Source organism: Nycticebus coucang, chromosome 20, assembly GCF_027406575.1.
Source record: "Nycticebus coucang isolate mNycCou1 chromosome 20, mNycCou1.pri, whole genome shotgun sequence".
NCBI lineage: Eukaryota > Metazoa > Chordata > Mammalia > Primates > Lorisidae > Nycticebus > Nycticebus coucang.
The window spans coordinates 41966805-41974930 of NC_069799.1; the positions used below are offsets into that span (position 1 = coordinate 41966805).

Consider the following 8126-nt stretch of genomic DNA (forward strand, 5'->3'; position numbering starts at 1 on the left):
ATTAATCAAAGAATCAGGCCCGGAGACTTCAGCCAGAATGACTTTCTCTAGAGGCATCGAAGATGATTTTTTTTTCAAAACACTGTGGGAAGTGGATGTGGCTCTGTCAAATGGCTTCCTTCCTCTCTCCTTGGAGACAGGACAGTTGCTACTCAGACGTGGAAGGAGCATTGGAGTGCTAGTGTGTGGTCTTGGTATCAACTCTGCAAACTGTGGCTTGTCTGGGAGAGAAATCTGGATAGTAGGATGGTATGGCCAATGGTTGAGAAGGTGCTAGAAATTCAGGGTTCACCTGGAACAGGGAGGAAGATGTACCCAAAAGCCTTTCCTCAAGCTGGGGTAATGCAGAACATCAAGAGCATGTATGCTTTGGCTTCCTTAGGGAACCTGGGTCCTTGAAGTAATAATTTTCACAAAGCTGAACTGATAGAATCTGTAGACAGTGAAGTGTTTCAATTAAATCCAGCTCAGTTGAGTGTGTCTAGAGAATCCCTTGAAGAGATGCTTAGAGAAATGATCAATAGGATCTGATCATGATTCTTAACAGGGCTGATTTTCAGACTAGTAAATGGAAAATGACTTCAGCTTTGAAATTGAACAGCTCGTGATAAAGTATCTGTTCTTTGCAAGTAAACCTGTTGTCCTTGTGAACTGGTTCAAGAGGAAGGACTTGTCCTTAGCCACATGACACGCTCACATTACCTGGCTGATAGACCAAAGGGTTTGGGGACATTTTCTTGTCTACCATCTCTTTATTTGGTGTACCTCCTAGAACTGTGACAGGAAAATGATGTAATTTGAAGACTTGTGGAAAACTGATTTGATGTTGCCAATTCTATTGTTTAAGAATAAACCCAAGGCCAGGTGTGGCGGTTCACTGAGGTGGATGGATTGCTTGAGGCTAGGAGTTCAAGATCAGCTTGGGCAACATAGCAAGACCCCATCTCTAAATATCATAAAAGTTTAAGTGATAAATATCATAAAAGCTTAGGTGGGCTCAGGAGCATGCCTGTAGTCACAGCTACTTGGGAGGCTGAGGTAGGAGTATCGCTTGAGCCTAGGAGTTGGAGGCTGCAGTGAGCTATGATCACTGCACTCCAGCCTTGGTGACAAAGTGAGACCCCATCTCTGAAAGGAAGAAAAAATAAGAATAAACACAAGACCCCATTGAGTTAGTAATTGATGACCATCTACCATCATTATATTGGATTATTAAATACTGTTGTGTTACTGGTTAGCTCTCAATGCCCCACATTTCCATCATTAGGCAATGTTTTTAGTGTTTAAGATATTGAAGGTGCTGGCTTGGCGCCTGTGGCTCAAGCGGCTAAGGCGCCAGCCACATACACCTGAGCTGGCGGGTTCGAATCCAGCCTGAGCCCGCCAAACAACAGTGATGGCTGCTACCAAAAAATAGCCAGGTGTGGTGGCAGGCACCTGTAATCCCAGCTACTTGGGAGGCAGAGGCAGGAGAATCCCTTGAACCCAGGAGTCGGAGGTTGCTGTGAACTGTGATGCCATAGCACTCTACCCAGGGTGACAGCTTGAGGCTCTGTCTCAAAAAAAAAAAAAAAAGATATTGAAGATGTTAAAATGTACTCTGGGTTGCATAACAAAATCTTAACATGTTAGTAATATCAACGTCATTTTGTGGATTAATTGATCACTTTAACCAGCTAAGGCAGACCCCAAAAGAATGGCATAGGAGATAGGTACTCTTTGGTGTAGGCTAGGGGAAGGAAGGAAAAGCCCATAACTGGGTCAAGGCAGGTGCTCTGAATTATCCTCATCTCCTGAACTACCGGCTGCCTGCTCACGTTCCATTTAAGATGCTTGGGCACTATAGCTTGAGCCCTCTCCCAAGGTCACATGGTAGCACAGACAAGGCAAAGTTCAATGGAGTTTTCTTGTCTGGATGTTTTCTGTCCCATCTATCTCTCTGAGTACTTCTTGGCTTGGGGTGTGTGCTGCATTATAAGTGATAGAGTGTATCACGAGAGTGCTTAGAAATATACATGAACTTGAGGTTTCTAATCTTGAGCAGGAAATGAAAGCTAAGCAGAGTGATGAAAGCTCTTTCAGAAGGAAAAAAAATGTCACCGCAGCTGCCTTCTACCTGCCAAACCCAAAGCTGTTCTCGGATGTGTGTGACAGAACTCAATAATCTTATATGACTCCATGCTAAGGCCTGACTCCCAGCAGAAAAGTCTGCTGTGGATCTAAAACTCGCAGTTTGGTAACATTCTGCCCTTGGGGGTTTGTGTGAAGGGAAATATCATGCAAAGGCTTTTTTAGCTTTTACTTCCGTGATTCTATGGAAACAAGGCAGCTGAGCTTTGAATCCGATGAAAGATAGAAGAGCTGAGATGGCAAAGCTTTGAGGTTGGAAGAAGGGAGGGAGGGCAGGAGAAGGCATAATAGGATTTCTTTGGGACTCTCCTTGGCTATTCACTTTTGTCTTTGGGATCTGAAGTAGGAACTTTTTCAATGGGCTGCTGATTCAGATCTGAGAGGGAGGGTTATTGGTTGTTTAGACAATGGCTTTGGACAAGAGAGAGAAAGGATGTCTGTAAATCCTATTGTCTGGGCATCTTCAACCTTGGCTTGTTAATAACATTTTTGGTGTCTCCCCGCCCCATTTAGAACAATGGAACCCTAAGACAAGATTTAATGTGAATTGTGTTTTCTATTTATTGTTAATGGTATGATGGGAAAACCTCAAAGTCTCTGAAATTCAGTTCTGGGATTGTCTGAGTGAGTGAGTCTAAGACCAGGGTAGAAGCACATGGTGCTTGCTTGCAATTCTTGATGGACAAGCACACTACATTTGTGGCAGATGGCCAGACTGCTCTTGGAGTTCAGAGTTTGTCTATGGATGTTTACATATACACAAACATGCCCGGAGCAGCTGTCTGCCTGTGTCTCCCTTGTTAGATGGGAGTCCTGGATCCCCAGGTCTGCAGCCCCCCTCCGCGTACATTCTGCTGACAGTGACCATCAAGGTTGGCCTTTCTTGGGGGCCTGTTCTTACCTTTCAGTAAGGGTCTGAGAAGCCATCCTTCACTCTTTGATCACTAAGTCATGTAGTTGGAGAGACAGATTGGAGCTGAGGAGGGGTAGGGAGAAAGGGTGGTCATTGATCTCACTGAATTTGAGACTCCAAAGAATACAGCCAGATGCTCAGTCCAGCACTCTTGTTTGAACTTGAGAAGACCAGCTGGAATCAGCCCGCTCTCCCTTACGTTCACCTGCTTTCTTCCATACCAGTGTAGTCTGATGTTAGATGATCTGATTAAAAACTAATATGTGACAAGAAGCTGTGGAGAAAGGGGGCCTTTATCTGGGATTGAATACAAATGAGGCAAAATTGACGAGGTCTTTGCTTATGAATTTAACATCATCTACATAGATCCTGATATAGGAACGGTTTTTGAAGATGTTTAACAAGTACTTGCTCATCAATATCCTCCTCTAAAAGCATTCCGGAGCCAGGGTGGCTGCCACCCTCTGTGCTGAACAGGCACCTTTGACAGCCAGAGTCCCTTCTAGGAATTCTCCCTGCTAGAGTGGTGACAGTGATCTGGTATGCATGTAAATGCTGGCTCTGTGGAAATGCTAGGGGCTTTGTGACCAGCTGAGACTCATGTGGACAAGCATGCTTCTGTTTCTCCAAGTATATCCATAATCCTCCCCCCACCTACCTTTAATCTCATCTTTTCTCCTTGAGATACATCCATCATATTCAATATTTGGGAATCTTGGTGGTTAGTTAGTCCCAAGATGTCAGCTCTATCTCCATATGTCAGAGGAACACTTGAGTCTGGTCAGTTGTCCAGCACAGCTGCGTCTATGCCCTGAATGGGGTTGTTGTCACCTAGAAGAATGATCCTGCAGTGTCTGATGGGTGCTTCTCCTTTCTCTGCAGGACCCGAACTGTAACTGTAACTCCTATTTAAGCCTCAGGAGCATAACCCATATTGATTGGGCTTCAAGATCACTATCCCTCTAGTTCATGTTCACATTCCCAGGCATTTGTTCCTAGCCTGGTGGGTGTGGAGGGGCTTTGAGCATGAGGCCCCTGCTTCAGGGGGACCCATCCTTTCTCAAGACCCTCAGGCCCTAGCTGAAATGAGGTCAGTGGCACGGACCTCCCCCTTCCTTCCTTCTTGTAAACTTCCCCTCGGATTCTTGGCATTTTTTTCAGCCCTGGGCTATAGTTCAGAGTCCTCTAACCCTGTGTTCCCCAACCCTCAGGCTGCAGACTGGTGCCTATCAGTGGCCGTCAAAAGCTGGGCTGCACAATAGGAGGTGAGCAGTGCATGAGTGAGCAGAGGTGAGTGAGAGAAGCTTCATCTGTATTTACAGCTGCTCCCCATCACTCTGATTACTGCCTGATCAGATCAGCAGTGGCATTAGATTCTCATAGGAGCAGGAACCCTACTGCAAACTGCACCTGCTAAGAATCTAGATAGTGTGTTCCTTATGAGAATTGAATGCCTGATGATTCAAGGTGGAGATGTAATGCACTTGAATCACCTGAAACCAGTCTTCCCTCCACCCCCCCCTCACCCCGCCCTGGTCCATGAAAAAAATGTCTTCTATCAAACTGGTCCCTGGTGCCAAAAGGTTGGGGACTCCCGCACTAGCCCACGTCAGCTGGTTTCTCTATTTTCTCTCAAGGGCCTGCGCTTCCTCTGGAAATTGGCATGCCCCTCCTCCCCCCCCCCCCCGCAGAACCTTTTGCATCAGGAGGGTTCTGGGGAGCTTCTTCCAGCCACAAAAAATGTCTCTTCTGGGTTTTCCTCACACTGACAGACACCCACTGGCTCTACAGTCATTAATTACAAGAAGAAGCTCATGCTACTCCTTTTCTAAGAGTGGAAATTGGTTCTGCATGTTCTTGGAGGCTGCCCCAAGGAAAGAGAGGTGGCAGAGCACTCGTGCCAAGGCTGCCCTTTCCAGCATCCTCACTTTTTTTTTTTTTTTAAAAAAACCATTGATACATTTAATAACTTCAGGCTTCTCCCAAGACTACAAAAACCTGTAGAGAGTGTCTACTTTAGATATTATAAGGTAAACCTGAAGAGGCCAGGCCTTTTCTGGAATGGTATCAGCCAGTGGGAAGAAGGGATTGTGTGCTGTCGAGCTTTGCCAATCTGATGATGTTCCCGATGGAATTAAACCGGCCAGCTACAAGTCTTCTGAAGAAGCCAATAATCTCACTAAGGAATGTGAACAAGCTGAGCCACTTGGAGCAGTGGATGAGTCTCTGAGTGAGGAGACTCAGAAGGCTGTTCTTCAGTGGACCGAGCATGACGATGCTTCAGACAACTTCTGTGAAGCTGATGACATCCGGTCACGTGGTGCCGAATATATAGATTTGCTCCTTAATCCTGAGTGCTACCCGGGTTACGAGGGACCAGATGCTTGGAAGCTATGGAACGTCATCTATGAAGAAAACTGTTTTAAGCCATAGGCAATTAAAAAAACCTTTAAATCCTTTGGCTCCTGGTCAACAGAACACATTATTACAGTTGGCTAGAAGGACTCTGTAGGAAAAAAGAGCATTCTACCGACATAGCTTGTTTACATGAAGGCATTAGTCTGCGTCTGAGTGCAAGATACTTTTTATAAGATAACTGGTTGGAAAAGAAATGGGGACACAACATTACAGAATTTCAGTAGTGGTTTGATGAAATTGTGACAGAAGAAGGTCCAAGAAGTCTTCAGACTTGTATTTTCTCTACTTCATATGATCGATTGCTTTGTCTGAAGTGTTACCATTTTACCAGATCTTAATTAAGCTCTTCACTGGAAATACAATTCAGGATGCTAAAGACAAAATGCTACTTCTGGAAATACTTCATGAAATCAAGTCATTTCCATTGCATTTGGAAGAGAATTCATTTTTTGCTCTACCTGAGTGACATTCATGACCGGCCCCACCACCACTGACACCACAAGCAGAAAAGTTGCAGTTTGAAGAAATTGGTCCACCTTGTCTAGCTGTGTCCTCGTCACCCGTGGCCGACACCATGCTACCTTCACTACTCAAAACTCCGTGTCTTTGTTTTTTGAGCTTTCCATTTAATTTGCTCCTATCCTGTTAGTACCTTAAGATTTCTTCATGTAGAGAAGAAACTGTAGTTGGTTAAAAAAGCACATTTTTATTTATTTATTTTTTTGAGACAAAGTCTCACTCTGTCACCCTAGGCAGAGTGCCGTGATATCACAGCTCAAAGCAACTTCAAACTCTTAGGCTCAAGTGATCCCTTGCCTCAGCCTCCTGAGTAGCTGGGACTATAGGCACCTGCCACAATGACCAGCTAGTTTTTCTATTTTTAATAGAAACAGGGTCTTGCTCTTAATCAGGCTGGTCTCAAACTCCTGCGCTCAGGCGATCCTCCCACCTCATACTCCCAGAGTGCCAGGATTACAGGTGTGAGCCATGACACCCAGCCAAGAAGCACATTTTTCATCAAAGAACTCTTTTTGGGGGAAATTTCCCAAGAAAAGATGCTTATCAGAACAAAGAAAGTAGAGTGGACAGCTAACTTTCCTTGCAGCACGAAATCCCAAACTCAGGCAATAGTGACAACTGGCCCTTGTTCTTGTCTTACCACATTTGAAGCACACATTAGTGTTTTTTCACTTTCATACCATTCTTTCTGCTTTGGGTCCCACTGCTCCCTGTTGGCATCCCAGTACCGGGAAATCCTCATGCCCTGATCTGTCACCACTGTGCCAGGCCACTCACCAGTGTCCTGTTTTGACCATGAAGGGGAATGCTGAACTTCCCTGATGGAGAAGCAGTGTTTGCGTTTGGATGTAAGCATGTGGGCTGTGCCCCTGAATGCACCCCGGCAGACAGCTTGCTTTTGTCCAGACAGGCCCCAGATGTCCCACTGCTTCCTCCTGTAACACGCTCCTTGTCCCTTCACCATCTGTCACAGGCCTGAAGGTCTCTGGGGTGTACGTCCACCAGCACTCTCACAAAACAGCTGCACTGGGGCCTTTTATCTGCCTATGAACTGGTCACTGTGTCTCTGCCTCTCTGTGGCCCTCCACTTTCTGCACCATAAATGTCAATTCTGTTATTGTCTGGACATGCTAAAATGTATTTTTTTTTTTTTTTTTTTTGAGGAAAGGGCATTGTTTTGCTTGTCTGAGTCCTTCCCCTCCCCCCATGAGTTACATCACACAAATGCTTGACTCAATGAATGGAGGGCACTCCAGGCAGCAGTCATGTGTGGCCAGAAAAGGGACTAAATTGGCAAGAAAGCCACGTGCACAAGAGCTCTGAGGGGGTCTGAGGCAATCTGGGGCACCCTGAAAGGATGTAATGCTTGGAGGACTAGAATGGTCTTGCATTGTGGCAGGTCCTAGGAGGAAAAGTCCTCTTCTGGACAGTAATACTTTGTATGGAATTGGAAAAGTCATTTATTGTTATTAATAATCATGATTGCAACAGCTGCCATGTTAGCTTCTTTGCTTCCCTTATCTAATTTCATCCTCACAAGGAAGCTGTCCAGTAAGTAGTATTGTTTCTCACTTTCAGATGAGACAGAAGCTCAGAATTTACAGCTGGTAATTGCAGGGCTGGAATTCCAATGCACGTGTACCCGTTATATTTCCACTACATCAAATAGCCTCCCACTGGCCTTTTGGAGACCCTATTGTTAAACAATCTCCAAATTTTCCCTGTATGTCCGTGACTAGACTCTGCAGTCGAGATAGTGACTTCTGCAAAAGAGAACACTGCCTCTCCCCACCAGGGCCTGCCAGGGATTGCTATAGTGGGTGGGGTTTACACTCCTCAGATTATCTTTGCATAGTCTATCTACCACCTCTTGATAGAATTTGTTGATGAAAAATTTTATCAATACAAAAAAATCAGAAATACCAAACCTACCCTGTGAAATGAGAGTTGCAATTTGCTATCAGCTGACTTAAGCATGACCGTATACAATAAGCATCATGTGGTGGGTGAATTGGTTTTCTGTGTCTGCTGTAATGAATGATTACCAACTGAGTGGCTTAAAACAATGCAAATGTATTGTTTTCCAGTTCTACAGATCAGAAATCTCAAGTCAACATGTCAGCAGGACTGATTTCTCCTGGAATCC

At 45.0% G+C, this 8126-nt stretch overlaps 1 pseudogene; it reads left to right on the forward strand.

Annotated features, from left to right (window-relative positions):
- The first annotated feature begins 258 nt into the window (after nucleotides 1-258).
- LOC128572615 (ERO1-like protein alpha) lies at nucleotides 259-5927 on the forward strand (annotated as a pseudogene).
- The last annotated feature ends 2199 nt before the right edge of the window (nucleotides 5928-8126 follow it).